Source organism: Pinus tabuliformis, chromosome 7 (genome assembly GCF_031772625.1).
Source record: "Pinus tabuliformis cultivar Carrire ecotype Pingquan chromosome 7, CPIR1, whole genome shotgun sequence".
NCBI lineage: Eukaryota > Viridiplantae > Streptophyta > Pinopsida > Pinales > Pinaceae > Pinus > Pinus tabuliformis.
Window position 1 is genome coordinate 1,848,163,592 of NC_142293.1, and position 15,599 is coordinate 1,848,179,190.

Genomic DNA, 15,599 nt, shown 5'->3' on the forward strand with positions numbered 1-15,599 from the left:
CTGGGAGGATGGCACTAGATCGAGCTTATGGGTTGTAATCCTTCTTTCTATTAATAAAGCTTTTCAAGATTTTTCCCTTATGTTTGTGTAATCTATCAATGCATTCATATGTTTATCATACTTTCGATTATGTGATGTTTATGAATTATGGATCATTATGCTTTGACGGGTTTATGTTTCTGTAATTGTGTAGGTACTCTCCAAGCATGTTAAGTACGGGGAGGAGCAACGAGATCGGCTAAAGGAGAGAGAGATCAAATGAGGAATCAAGTGGAAGTTACAGGTTGGCTCCTTATAATCTTTCTCTTATCTGTCATTCATAGGAAAAATAGTGAATTGTTTTAATTGTTGTTTCTAGGTTAGCTATCAAACCTAGAGGATTAGCATTTCTTAGAAATACTAATTTTCCTAAAAACAAATTGGTGACTCCACTAGGGAATGAATGCCCTTTTTGGTAGCTTAGTAGCCTCTTAAAACATTCCACTACACTTTACTTGCTTTTGTTCATTGAAGTCAAGCTTAATCCACTAAAAAAATTGAATTAACTTTGAGCCAAAAACAACTTCAGAAATGCTCCCTGTAATCATTGGATTGTCCTTAACTGTGGCCTACTATGCATTGCAGTTCCCGCATGGACAAAATGATATGCATCGCACTTGGTCCCCCTTTAGGGTGCGATGATCTCTTGAAGATCAGTTTCCCATCTAGGAGTTGAAGTTTTTGTCAATTTTCATTATATTTTGGATTGCTTGGTGGATATAAATGATGTCTCATTTCTGAAATTAGCCTCCCATTTCCTTAGTTTGGCCTCACATAGACTGGATTGTTGAATGTTTTTGTGGTTTTTTTTTATCATTTGAAATCTATTTTCGAAAAGTAGTTTTTATAGATTGTCATGTCAAATTGAAAAGTGTCGTAAAGTCATTATTTTCGTCGAAAAGTGAAGTGTTGTAAAGTCCTCCTTCATGGATAATTAATCAATCTATTTTTATGCATTTGATTTAATTTTCATTCAAAGTGTTGAAAAGCTTCATTTCTTCAAAATTGAAAGTGTCATACAAGTCTTCCTTTATCTTTGAAAGAAATTGTCGCAATCATCATTTTTGTATGAAAAGAATTTTGAATCATTTTTGCATTTGTTTTTCTTATTGCATCATTCACATTAAGAGAAACTGAAAACAAATACATGCATTTTGCATTGTGCATATTAAGGTTTGTGAATGCTTGATAGGAATAGCTAGGGAAATTGCATTAGATGTGCTCTTTGCTCTTTGTCAAAGATCTGATTGCTCTATCCTTTAGTAGCTAAGGTTTTCATCATTCAAACTAAATCAAAAGTTTGTTTATCATGATAGTTTCATTTTAGGAATTGCGAACATACATCATGTGGTGAACCTTAAAAGGAAAATTTTAAAGAAGATCAACTTAAAATTTATCTGAATTAATCTAAAAATGCTTTGGAACTTAACGAAAACATCTAGAGGTCTAGGCTAGAGACATGTTTCGGTGTCTTTAAACCTAGTGGCTGTCGTTTTCACTGAAGCTTGGGTGATTCCTCCTCTTTGATCTGAAAAGTGCTAGTACGGACTTGTGCTCCCTGTACCATCGCGTATATAGTGGGAGACCCAAATAGGTTGAAATCCTTTATCCCTAGGAAGCCGAGTCTGCCACCTTACTGATTGCAATGCACTAAACACAACATTTGGGAATATTGACTGTCATACATTAAATCCTTGGTAATTTCTCTTTCATTTATCACCAAGGTGTATATTGCAGTTTTGCGATTTTTCTAGTAAACCCTCTTGTCTGGAATCTCCAAAGCAGTCACTTTCATTCCTTTTCGACTCTTTAAAAGTAAAATGATCATCTGAGCACTTGTCCTTTCAGTCTCATTAAACATCGAAAGCAACTACAGTCATCTTTTGTTTTTTCTCGACTCTTTAAAAATGAAAAAGCAAAGTTGTGTTCCAATGTCGTAAAAATTAATTGACTGCGGATAACATCCTCCACACTCGCTCTTTAGTTGATATTAGGTTGAAACATATGGCAACAAATATAGATTCCACCAATCAAGGAATTCCTTTTGATGGGAATCCTAGTCCTTTTCCTCCATTTGGAAATATTGGTGCTCCATATATGGCTACATTGTCCCTTATGGGATTTACCATTGGTTTGCCAGTATTGTTACAGCGAAAAGTGTCTACACAGAACTGCTTATCCCACTAAGGTGTGGTAGCTACCTTAGAATCAAACAAAGTAAAGCTACTTTCGTTTTTCCTTTATGAAATATAGATGAGAGAAGAACAAAGAAGACCAACCTCTGTCTTGCGCTAATCTCCTAGTTTGATTCCTCTCACTCTTGATAGTCTTTCGCTACTTGCTTCCTCGTATGCCCAGCTTCACATAGTACATGTAGGATCACAGTAGCATAAAACTATACAAGAACATGGATCTATAATCATAAACAATCTAGGATCAGATGCAAATTGACCATACAAATGCATAAAACATAAATGACACAAGAGTATGGAGGAAAACTTGAATAGATTTTATTGATAAACAAGAAAGAGCCAAGGGAGTTACAACCAGTTGTTCTGACCCAGCATCATCCTCTCAGCAAGTAAGCCCTTCTTCACCTCATACAAAGCATAGATCACCCAACACTATGATGTTGTCCCAAGAAACCAACAACAATTCCTTACAATATGCAAAATTCCAGCCTCTGGATCTCTGGGATGAGGGATCCATATATAGATATCTGTAAGGGAGATGAGTCAGCTTGTGATTTGATTAGTGTCTTCCCTCTAATAGTTCTTGCTTCCACTTGGATATTGATGATCTCTTACTCATCCTTGGTCGAATTCAGAGAGGCAAGTGTCAGAGGAGAAGTTTCTGGAAGATTCTATGCCTCTCCACCTCGTAGGTTGACACTGCCATTTGTCATTTCTCACCCATCGCACCCCATAGAAGGGATTTTTGAAATGCAACGCACCCATAGAGTGTACTTAGGTGAGATGAAATGCACTTTGCCTATGGAGCAGCTGAAATGATCTTGTTTTGACCAGTTTTGAGCAGTTTTTCATGGAGAACTTCTGGGAGAAGCTGTAATCAGTTGACCTTGTTCCTTTAGGGGTTAGAACAACACTTTTAGGGACTTAGGAGCCCTTGGTTTATGGACATTTCATGCTTGGGGTTGCAGTGCCCAAAAATTTCTATAACAGTTGCCCCCTAAAGCATGAGGTTGTTAATCTTTTGATGTCGGGTGAAATGCTTTATTATGAGGATCCGAAGTTCTTTCAAGCTGGGAGGAGACCTGTAATAAGATACAATACAATACATTATCTTCATAATATTTTCATGATCTAGCTGAGGCGGGCATTCCTATGCTCAGCTTTATAAATTCATTTTCATGTACATAGGACAGACAATCGTCTGAGTGTATACTGATGATTCTGGTAGAGTCATCATCCCTTTGATTAGAAGATTATCTGTGCAACAATAATGTACATTTGATGTCTTTATTTCCCTGAATATATATCACAGCCCAGATGGATGAAACTAGATCCGGGGTCTTCAATCTCGTTCGATCTTCACTCGAAGTACAAGTCTATCCATGTGAGAGATGTTCTGGAGTCGAACATGGAAAGACATCTCCTGATTACTAGCCAATGATGTAAGTTGTTAACAGGCGCGAGAGGAATCACCGATAATGATAATGACCCTCAAGGTACTGCAGTACAATTCACGTGGTGTGAATAAAGGACTTGGTGTCGAACACCATGCAAAATCTTTTGGTCGAAGTCCATTGATGTAAACCTGTCGCCGGAAGTGATAAACTTGCCATTGAGGCATGCAAGCTTCAAAGTACTGAACGGGGTGTTCCTATATCGACTTCTTGGATAATGAGCTGATGTCGACAAGAAGCGATCCGTCATAGGAGGGCCTTAATGAATCCCACATCAATGACATGGAATGGAGCAAATTATTTTAACGGAGCTGAAAGCGATCTGATGACATAAGGTTCAGGGTGGCGATCATGAAACAATGGAGTGTAAATATATTGTAGCGGGTGAGACACAGGTGAATTCTCTGAATGACTTCTTTTGAACATATCGGTGAAACTGACGTGATGGATTGGTAGCATTAACCCCAAATGTGGATGGTGTGATGGGACCATGGTGATGTGACCGGTGAATGAAACAACCCAACCCGACTTGGATGCAGAGTGAAAGTGTCATGTTCAAGAGCGACTTGCTACCAACAACGTTTCTTCAAGTTTTCTTCCCAATTTTTCCCCAGTCATTGCTGACCAGTACCTCTTTATTTTTGTCAAGATTGAGGAGGATAACATATGCTTGTTCTATAATTTTCCCTTCGAGAAAACCCATCGCTATGTTTTAACGAGCCTAGCGATAGTGAAACTCGTTCTTGTCTGCTATGGACAAGTTTGTTGCTATTAAGTTTTAACGAGTTTAACGACAAAGATAACTCGGTGTCACACGGAATTTGTGGTGCGGACACGACTGACCTTCCTAGAAGTCTAAGACGTTCTAATGACAAACAAGACAAAATGGAGTGATCTTTCTCTAAATACACCTTTTACAACATGAAAACTACAAGTGTTTAGGCTTACCTTATTCCAAAACACTGTTGTTGAAGTCTGTTCTTGACGATCCGGATGAGCTCCTCCTTCAAGTCAATTCCTGCAACCACAAACAATCAAACAATTACCAAGCACTTGCATTTCATATAATAAAACATATATTCAACATGCAGACCAAGGAACACATGAAATAACTCATTAACACAAGCTATTGAGAAAAATAAACCAGTTTGTATTAATAACGAAACAAAGAAACTCTTACAACCTGGCCTTGGTGTTGTGCAAGTTCCTCCTAGGGTCCATCAAGGGTTTTCCTCTACTTTGACAAAGCTCACCCTCTTCCAAGTAGAATCAAGTAAAGACAATCTCTCCTCACAAAGGCTCTAATGGAAGACCTAAATCCTGCAGCATTTACCCAAAGAAAATGTATAGCTCCAACCTCTTCTCCCTCTGGCTCAATGTCTTTATTTATAGTGCTGTAAAGAGGTTATTCAGGTCCACTATCAATGGGATCATCCCCCTCTATGGGTGGGATAGCTCCCTTATTGATGGGATAAGTTCCCCCTTAATAGAGGTACATGAACCAACTGGAGGCGCATCCATTTCATCAAACCGACCTCTAGAATGTTCTAGAAGTAACCACAAGTAACTTTTTCAAGATAAAACTCGCGCATTTTGCCTTTTACAGAGGGACGCACCTGTCCCTTAATATACAGAGCGTCCATGGACACAGATTTTGTGAACATGGTCAGCGTCCCCGCAGGTAAGGCTAGAGAGAACCTGCGACCCCAGAGATAAACATAGTTTTTACAAGACTTTCTCTCTTCTTTGAGTTTGAGATGGATAACAGAGGCATGAGACTTGCCTAAGAGGGTAGCATGACTGTTGATTTGAGCCATACTAACTATAAGTAGTCAAGGTGACATTTTTTAGTGTAACAGATTGCCCCCTAAAGTGCGAAGCCTGGAATAGAGTAGGGTTTTGTAATTCTAGGAAGGGTGAAGCGCTTTATCATTTCAAGGATTGTCTTGTGGATGGCCTGGTTGGAACCTGCAATTTTCAACACAAAATACATGGATAAGATTATATCATCACTGAGGTAGGCATTCCCATACTCAGATTCAAAACTTTAACTAATGGACTAACTATTCTGATACAGGAATGATCTTGCAGTACATCATTTTTATAGACTTTTGTAGACACAGTATGGACGCAGCCATCTGTTTATGATTAGTCTACATAGATAATGAATACAAAACTCCTCGCAGCCTGGATGGTAGAAACTAGATCCAGGGTCTTCACTTCTACTTCCCGAATTGGTACGATTATAGCCATGTGATTAAATGATTCGATGTCGAACATGTTAGAAACCACTTGATTACCAGTCGATGATGTAAACTATTAACAAGCATGAGAGAGACCACCAGTAATGTCAATGGTTCTCAAAGTACCAAGCACAACCCGTGAAATGTGAATAGATGTTTTGATGTCGAACACTTCACGGAATCCTTTGATCGAAAGTCAATGATGTAAACTGACGTCAAAGGCGAGAAACCTGCCATTGATGCATGCAGACTTCAAGGTACTGTCGATTCCTAAGTCATCTTTCTAGATAATGTGTCGATGTCGATAGAAAGCGACCCGTTGCAGGCAAGCCCACAACACGAAATCATTGTTCAAGTTGAAGAAATGTTGCTGTAAGGACTGACTCAGGGATGGTCAAATGGATGACAAGTATTTTGCAGATGAAAGTTTTTCTTGCAGACCTCTTGAACACATAACGACACAACAGATGGCTTGGTGACGAATAATTCAAAGTTAATCCCCGGAACCCGGTTAAAGACTTTCAAAGTGGTTTGGTCAACTGTGAGGTAAAAGATTTCCCAACCTAGGTGAATAAAAAGTGTCGTGTTCAAGAGCGGTAATAAAGTTTCTTTTGAGACAAAAGGTGACGAACAGGTTCATTCTTCTCTCTTTTCCCCCACCATTTCTGGCAAGTACCTCTTTATTTTTAACAAGCTTGAGGAGGATAACATATGCTTGATTATAAGCTCATCCTTCGGACGAGTCCAACTTAGTTTAAATTCGAACCCTAGGAAGGAGTGGTTCGTTCCTGTTTGTAATTGAACAGGTCCTCTACTGTAAAAGTTTAACGAGCCCAGTATAGGAGAAACTCGACGTTTTTCAATTTTAGAGAGTCTGAAAAACTAAAGGAGACTCCACGTTGAACTTTTTCGTATATTTGTGTCCCTCAAGCCCGAAAAAGTATAAAATAATACCTGGGGGAACCGCTTGATCTTGCGACCAAGGAGTACTTTCATAATAGTGTCGTTGACCTGAAAAGTAAAAAGCGATCAAGGACACGTCGTTTTATTTCCTTATCGAGTTTGAAACGACAAAAACCCGGCAATCTTTTCCTAATTTTACGGTCAGAAAAAAGCTAAAAAGGGGACCGTCTTTTAATTCTGTTTTAACGAGTGTAAAAGAAACGCTCGGCGATCTTTTCATATTTTAGGAGTCAGAAAAGGGCTTAAAAGATGACTCTGATATTTTTGTTTGTGAAAAATTACAATTTCCCTCGAAATCCCTTTGTCCTGCACAAAAGCAACACATTACTCATACCTGTTTAAAATAGGAAAAAATACATTCAAAAACATCTTTTCATGGTAAAAAATGAACTAATTCATCCAAAAAACCTATAAAAAGACCTTTTACCATGTCATTTTTACCGTTTCACTGTTGAGGTTGAAAAAGGAGCTTTTGACAAGAAACTTCCCATGGTCGCTGCGGAAAATCTGACCGTCGGAATCGAACGCCGTCTCATCCAGGTATTTTACACATCCTACTCTGCATTTCTATCTGTTTAGAATCAATTTTTAGGTCTTAGTTTTATTTTTTGGGGGGGTTTTGGTTTTGGAATGCGCCTCTCGGCGGACGCAGGTGCACCTCGGGTGACCTGCGTCCCCCGACTTTTTCTCATACGGGAAAACGGTCGGAAGACGCAACCCGCCTTCAGGCCAGCTGCGTCCGGGCGCCCTGTGCTACAAAGCCGGGTGCGTCTTCCGAGAAACGCGCATTTCAAAACCCCAACTCTCTCAAAAAACCACCAAAAATTCCCAAATCAATTTCTAATTGCTATTTTTGATATGCAGGGCATTAATCATGTTAGACTGGAGAGAAAGAGAGCATGTAGAGGAAGATGAAGCTGCAATAAATCATCAACCTTCCCTGGATGCCCTAAGAGCATGCGGATTATACAAATATTGGACCATACCGGGCATGAGGGGCCAGGTAAGATTCTTGGAATGGCTGGTTGAGCGATGGAACGTTCAAGAACAATGCTTTTACATAGGAGGGCACCAGCTCGAGATAGAGCCCTCGGATGTATACTTTCTCACTGGCTTGCCAAACAGAGGTGAGCAACTCAGTCTTGCGGGGACTAGGCCGGGTGGCCAATCCCTTGATAGTCTCCGCGAGGATTGGTGCACACGTGGGGCTCACCATTCAAAAGGCATAGAGATAAAACACATCACTTTACCGGAACTCAAAGTCATAGCATTCACGGTTACCAGAATTTGCGGCGCGGCCGCTTTACACATTGCTTCCGGATCCCAAATGCGGATGGCAATTGACTGTTACCAAGGCACCATTTTCAACTGGTGTGAAGCTGTGTCGGCTCATATGAAGAGCCAACTGACCAAGGCAAAGAACGGACGACTAAAGACTTTTGGATATGGGCCTATAGTCGTGAGCTTTGCCTTGGAGAGAATTCCAATGTTGATCCCTCAGCAACTCACTGTTGATATCTTGGGTCCTCGGCAGCCAAAGCTGATACGATGGGTTGCGGTGATGGCCCGGCATCCTGACGAGGGCACGACAGTAGTTCGATTCTCAGATAGTTATTTTGACTGGTTAGAGGGCCAGCTTTTTGTGATACAGGACTTTCCGTATGCCGGAATGGATTTCAGAGGTGATCCGGACATGGTTCTTCCACAGGGAGAACAATGGGACGACAGAGGTACTTTTATTTTCACAAGTTTTCTAGTTATGTATTTTTTGTATTTTTTATATATATCGTCTCAAAACTAATAGTAAAACTTTTTCAAAATGCAGATGTTGGACCACAGCGTCCAGCCAACCTCCGGCCTTATGATAGACTACATCCAGCTGCACCGGTACCGGTCCCACAGGATGCGACAGCAGAAGTACTAGCTGAGTTGGAGCATGATCTAGAGCGTCTCACGGCAGATATACCTGAGACTACTATGGACGACATTCCTATCAGGCTTCAGCGCTTCGTAGTCGCGGTCCCTGGACCGTTTAGGAGATTTTTACGTAAGGTAGCCCGCGCAGTGGTGTCGTACAGAGAGCACCACCAGTGATTGACTAGTCACTTTTGTAGTCACATGTGACATTTTTGACTTTTTGTACTATCATTTTGCCGATCATAAGGTGTTTTCAACCTATGATCGAAGACGATGTATATATTTTTGACACACTTCTACCTATATATATCACTATTACCGGCTTATCTTGTTTAACATGTATGATGAAATGTTTTTAAATTTACTTCATGAGTATTATAAATGTCTGTCCAACACTCGAGAAGCAATTGCATCTGCTAATGTATTCAGGGACCTTGGAATATGTTGATATTCAATGTAATCAAATTCACGTTCCAAGAGACGCACTCTCAAAAACAACCTTCATAACACAGGATTTCTAATGGCATAAACTCTATTAAGCTGTAATACAACAAGTTCAGAATCTAACCTCACTATCAAACGTCGAATTCCAAATGAAATAGATTCGGATAATAATTCAACCACTGCACTGTATTCTGCAATTTTATTCGTTGTTTGACCGAGGCTTACCCCATGCATAGAAACTAACTCGTCAGAGGGTGAATAGATAACCCAAGCTGCGGAAGAGATATTCCGTGTATTATGACAAGCACCATCAGCAAATCCAATGTATGTTTGGAGAGGCGTCGACATCTACAATATCAAGAGTAAAACCAAAATAAGCCAAAATAATGACGAAAAACCACACTCGCTAAGCTAAGCACACTGACTAAACTAACACACTTGCTAGCTAGAAAGGAAATCTAACCTATCTAAAAATTTCTCCATACCCATCATTTTAAGCATAATACCTCTTTAGGTAAAGTCCATTTCTGGGTTTACCCAAAGAGTCCCCATCAAAATCAACTAACTCATAAGCCCCTTTTGCTAGCTTTCGCTTTACAATGTAGGGCCCATGCCACATGGGAACGAATTTTCCGGCACCTAGCTTATCGTTAGCTTGATCATATAATAGTACTAGGTCTCCTTCCGAAAAACTTCGAGGGGTTACATTTTTATCGTACTGAGCTTTCATTCGTTTCGCGTGAGTCTCGATAGCTAAAGTAGCGTCACGTCGAGTCTCATCTAATTTAGCCAAGTATAATAACCGTTTCTCCTCTTCGGAAGTAGCTGGAAGTAATTCGACAGCCATTTGAAGTGATGGGATTTCGCATTCAATAGGTAACACAGCTTCTAAGCCATAAACTAGCTGGAAAGGGGTGAAACCTGTTGAATTTTTCACTGAAGTTCGATATGCCCATAGTGCCGAAAATAACATGTTATGCCAATTCGTTCGATGGATACCAATGATCCATCGAATCATGATGACTAGAACTTTGTTGATTGACTCAACCAAACCGTTGGCTTGCGGATAATAAGGAGTAGAGCTATCGTGGCGCAAACCAAGCTGGCTTGTAAGCTCAGTCATCATGACGTTTCGAAAATGGCTCCCATGGTCAGTAATGATTGCTTGTGGGACACCAAACCTAGTTATGATATGATTGAATACGAAAAGTGCAGCTGTCTTGCCGCTTGCGTCGAATGTAGGCATCGCCTCGGCCCATTTTGTAAAATAATCAACCGCGAGGATGATATACGCATGCCCCCCGGCCGAGTGAGGGTTACAAGTAATAAAGTCAATGCCCCATTTGGCGAATGGACCAGCGGCAATTATAGGGTGGAGAGGAGCAGGTGGAGCGCGCATCTTTCGATCAAACACTTGACAGTTGTGGCATGTTCTGACGGCAAGGATACAATCTTTAAACATAGACGGCCAGAAATAGCCAGCGCGCAACACCTTCTGAGCTGTGGCGTACCCAGACATATGACCGCCACATGCTCCAGAGTGACAATCATTCAAAACTCTCTCAGCCTCGTCGTGAGTTAAACAACGTCGAAAAACTAAGTCTGCCCCCCGGCGATAAAGTGTATCTCCGATAATTCTGTATTGCTGGGATCGAAACCGAATTTTTCGACGGTCTTCCTTGGAAGCTTCAGGCCGAAAGGTTTGGGTTTGGAGATAGATGATTATATCCCCATACCACGGATCTAAAGTGCTAATAAGAAACAAAGATTCGTCGGCAATGGACTCCTCTGCCACAGTCTCTGTGTCAGCACTCGGGAAATCACACATCAACTCCGCAAAAACTAAAGATTTCTTAGACTTGGACTTCTCGAACTCCAAGTCGAACTCTTGCAGGATAACAATCCATTTAGAGTACTTGCCCCCTAGCAGTTGTTTTGTCAATATATAAATCATAGGGTTGCAATCCGAAATAACCGTAGTTTTGCGAAGAAGAATGTAGTGACGAAAACGCTGGACAGCTTGAACGGCTGCCAGGGCCAATTTCTCCACATGCGAATATTTTAACTCAGTGGGATTTAAGGTTCTACTAAGATAATATATCACATGCTCTGCTTTGAATTCATCTTCTTGAACTAACACCATTCCAATGGTGGAATGCGAAGCTGCGAGGTATAAGAAGTAGTCCTGGTTGTAGTTGGGAGGATGCAATAACGGTGCATGGGTCAACGCGTGTTTCAGTGCATCAAAAGATTGTTGGGCAATCTCGTCCCAAAAGAATTGTGCGTTCTGTTTCAACAACCGTGTAAAACCTTTAGTGACCTCGGCGTAGTTTGGGATGAATCGGCGTAAAAAGTTCGCTTTCCCTTGCAAACTTTGGAGTTGGCGCAAACTCGAAGGAGGAGGCAATTTGACGATAGCCTCGACTTTCGAGGGATCGACGCGAATGCCGGCTTTTGAAACAACAAATCCCAGCAATCGACCTGTTTCTATACAGAAAACACACTTGTGGGGATTCAACCGAATTCGATAATGCCTACACCTCATAAAGATTGCTCGTAGGTGGACAAGGTGGTCAGCTCGACGTAAAGAATGAGCAGGCAAATCATCGAGATAGGGTTGCACAATGTGCTTGATGTCATGAAATGCATAAGACATCGCCCGTTGAAAAGTAGCGCCGGCGTTCTTAAGCCCAAAAGGTAACTTGCAATAAGCAAATGTCCCCCATGGACAAATGAATGCCGTTTTTGGTTGATCGGCAGGTAGAATATTGATTTGATTATAGCCTGAGAAACCATCCATGAAGGAAAACATCTCACTTCCGGCACAATCATCAATTATTTGATCGATATAAGGCGTAGGATAGTTGTCTTTTGGACAAGCTCGATTTATATCCCTATAGTCGATACAGATTCTTATTGTTCCTTGTTTTTTATTGACGGGAACAATATTCGATACCCAATCCGTTAACGGGATCGGATAAATGAAACCTGCTTTCAACAGCTTTTCGACTTCTGCTTTGATTGCAGCCGCTTTTCGAGGGTGAATCTGACGCAACTGTTGCCGAATGGGTTTAGCATCCGGGTAGGTTTTGATTTCATGAACAACAATGGCAGGATCAATTCCTGGCATTTCCTCGTAAGACCAGGCAAACACGTCGCGGAATTCTTGGAATAGGGCCTTGTAAGTTTGGATTTCTTCTTCAGTACATGCGGCACCTATATGAATGTTCTCCTCGATTCCGGACTTCACTGAAATATCAATGGGAATAGTACGAGAAATATTCCCTAAATTCAGCTCTGAATCAGAATGTTTCGTTGGATCCTGAGCGTCTTTGACATATTCAGCGGTAAAGATAGATGAAAAATCATTTTCAAATTCATCGCCCTTAGGTAAAAACGAAGATCTGTGATGGAGATCTTCCCATGGTAGATCATCTACACTTAGGATTTCGCGAAGTTGTTCGTCAGATGACACCTCTTCGGGAAACGTTATCCGTTCTAAGGGTGAGGTGAAAAGTGACTCTTCACTGACCACATTCATTTGGTTGGTTTCGGTTGAATGAAAATCGGTAAAAGACATAAGAGCTTCATAAGCAATCTCATACGGACTCAACGGCATAACATCACCGAGTGAGTCTAGCTCAGAGTCAGATGGAACATACCAAAGATCATCATAAATAATGTTTTCTGACGTGATCATATGAATCGTTGCAAACGAAGGGTCTACGTTGAGTGGAGGGAGAGGAAAAGTTCCCAGTAAACCGGAATCCTTAACTAAACCTACACCAATGTCCCTATAAGGGATTGTCGTTTTACCAACATGTTGAATACTCTCTGAAGAGGCTGGATCGGATGAAAAGTATGTCAGCTGATCAATAGTCATGATCTTACCGTTATGTGGAAACTTAATTATTCTGAAGACCGATGAAACGACAGCTGTCATAGCATATGACCAACTTCGACCCAAAAGAAGGTTGTAGTCTAGAGGGGCATCAACCACTTCCACATCCAGACTAACGGTTTTACCTTCGACCCCTATAGGCAATTCTTGTAGAATACCAAACGGACGGAACCCACGGCCATCAAAGGCCTTAAGGATGGTGGGGGATTGGTTCAACGAAGGAGAACCAAGCGATCTCCAACATTGAATCGACATAATACACGTAGAAGCTCCCTCATCAATCACAGTCCGATGAATAGGCCTGTTTTTGACTATCACTGGGATTTGGAAAGCCATTTGATGGGGGAGACGCGGTGTACTATTTTCTAGATCAAAGATCATTAGGTTCGGGTCCTGAACATCGACAGCTCCGATAGCCGACAAAAGCAATTTTCGTTGCGCTGGACATGATTGCAGCACTTCGAGTGCCGACATTGCTGAAGGTGAAACAGCTAAGTCTTCAACAATGTTGTAATTCTGGGCTGCTCTCGCATGTGGATTGAAAGCAGACCTTCGAAGTACACCCTTGGCGGGCGGCTTAATCACTAAGTCTGGGTTAGGTTTTTCGATCTGTAGTGGATCGGAACCAGGAGCTGAGGTTGATGGGTTAGAGTGAGAAGATTCTGCTTCCTTACCATCAACAGGAGCCTTACTACCATAATCTTGCGATCGAGTCGCAATCCTGACATGAGACATCATCAAAATGGGTTCTTCACTGGCATTCGAAGAAGAACCTGTCATCTTATTCTCCTGCTCTGGAAATGGATTTTTTAACACAGCAGGAGTGGGAGAACCTTTGACTATTTTCACTACCTCGGCCCGATGAGGGCAGTCTCTCGTAAAATGATCTTCTTCACAAATGAGACAGGGATATCGAGGTTTGCGTTTTTCGTCATTGGTTTCCGACTTTTCCGTTTTCTCCTTTGTAGCCTTGTTTGCTTTAGCCTTTTTCTTTCCTTTCTTCTTTCCACCGTTTTTTGATTTGGCAGTAGATGACTCTACAGCGTGAATGTCGGCGGTAAGTTCAGGAGGAGAAGACTCTCCTGTCGGAGAATCAGGCAAAGTGATAATTGGAGTATTGGAGGCCTTGGAAGACTTCTTCTTACTCTTCGTAGTCACGATACCAATCATACCATCAGCGGCATGAGATCCCGAAGGAGCAGCAGCGATTTGGTTTGACTTTGGAAGATCCGGAATTTTCTCGTGTAACGTACCCGACTGAGTGTAAACTAAGTCAAGGTATTGTGCCTGAGCAATGACTTGCTCCTCAGTAACTACTCCGGCCTTAGCTACATCTTTAGTAATTCTTGGTAATAATGATTTGACAAACCATTCAGCTAAGATTTGGTCCGGGATAAAAACTTTCACTAATCTTCTTCGACGTCTCCACTCATGGATGTGATCAGAAATGTACGTGGATGTCGATTGTTTTAGCGAAGTTAATAATTCTGTACCATTATCATATCTGACTGGTAACTGAAAATGAGTTAAGAACGAGGTAGCTAACTGGCTAAAGTTGTAAAAAGAGGCCCGTGGTAACTCAATGTACCACTTGGCTGCGAGACCAATGAGTGTACGCTGGAAAAGACGTAAGCGGATGGAATCATCTGAGATGGAATTTGATGCACACCAAAGGTGGTAAGTCATCACGTGATTAGACGGATCCTCTCCAGACTTACCTTCGAACTTGGGTATATCGCTGGGCAACTTATTTGGCATTGGCGGCCAGAACTGAAGATATTGAATTGGATCGTTCGTTAGGCGCGTCAAGTCGGGTAAATCTAAAGTCGCAATAAACGGTAACTGCCGGTTAGGATCTCTAAAATTCTGAGTCACAATACCAGCCCCAGGAGGAGGATATCCAGGATAACTAGGAACAGGAGTCGCCAATTTGTCACACGGAATTTGTCAAGGGTGCGGACACGACTGACCTTCCTAGAAGTCTAAGACATTCTAATGACAAACAAGACAAAATGGAGTGATCTTTCTCTAAATACACCTTTTACAACATGAAAACTACAAGTGTTTAGGCTTACCTTATTCCAAAACGCTGTTGTTGAAGTCCGTTCTTGACGATCCGGATGAGCTCCTCCTTCAAGTCAATTCCTGCAACCACAAACAATCAAACAATTACCAAGCACTTGCATTTCATATAATAAAACATATATTCAACATGCAGACCAAGGAACACATGAAATAACTCATTAACACAAGCTATTGAGAAAAATAAACCAGTTTGTATTAATAACGAAACAAAGAAACTCTTACAACCTGGCCTTGGTGTTGTGCAAGTTCCTCCCAGGGTCCATCAAGGGTTTTCCTCTACTTTGACAAAGCTCACCCTCTTCCAAGTAGAATCAAGTAAAGACAATCTCTCCTCACAAAGGCTCTAACGGAAGACCTAAAT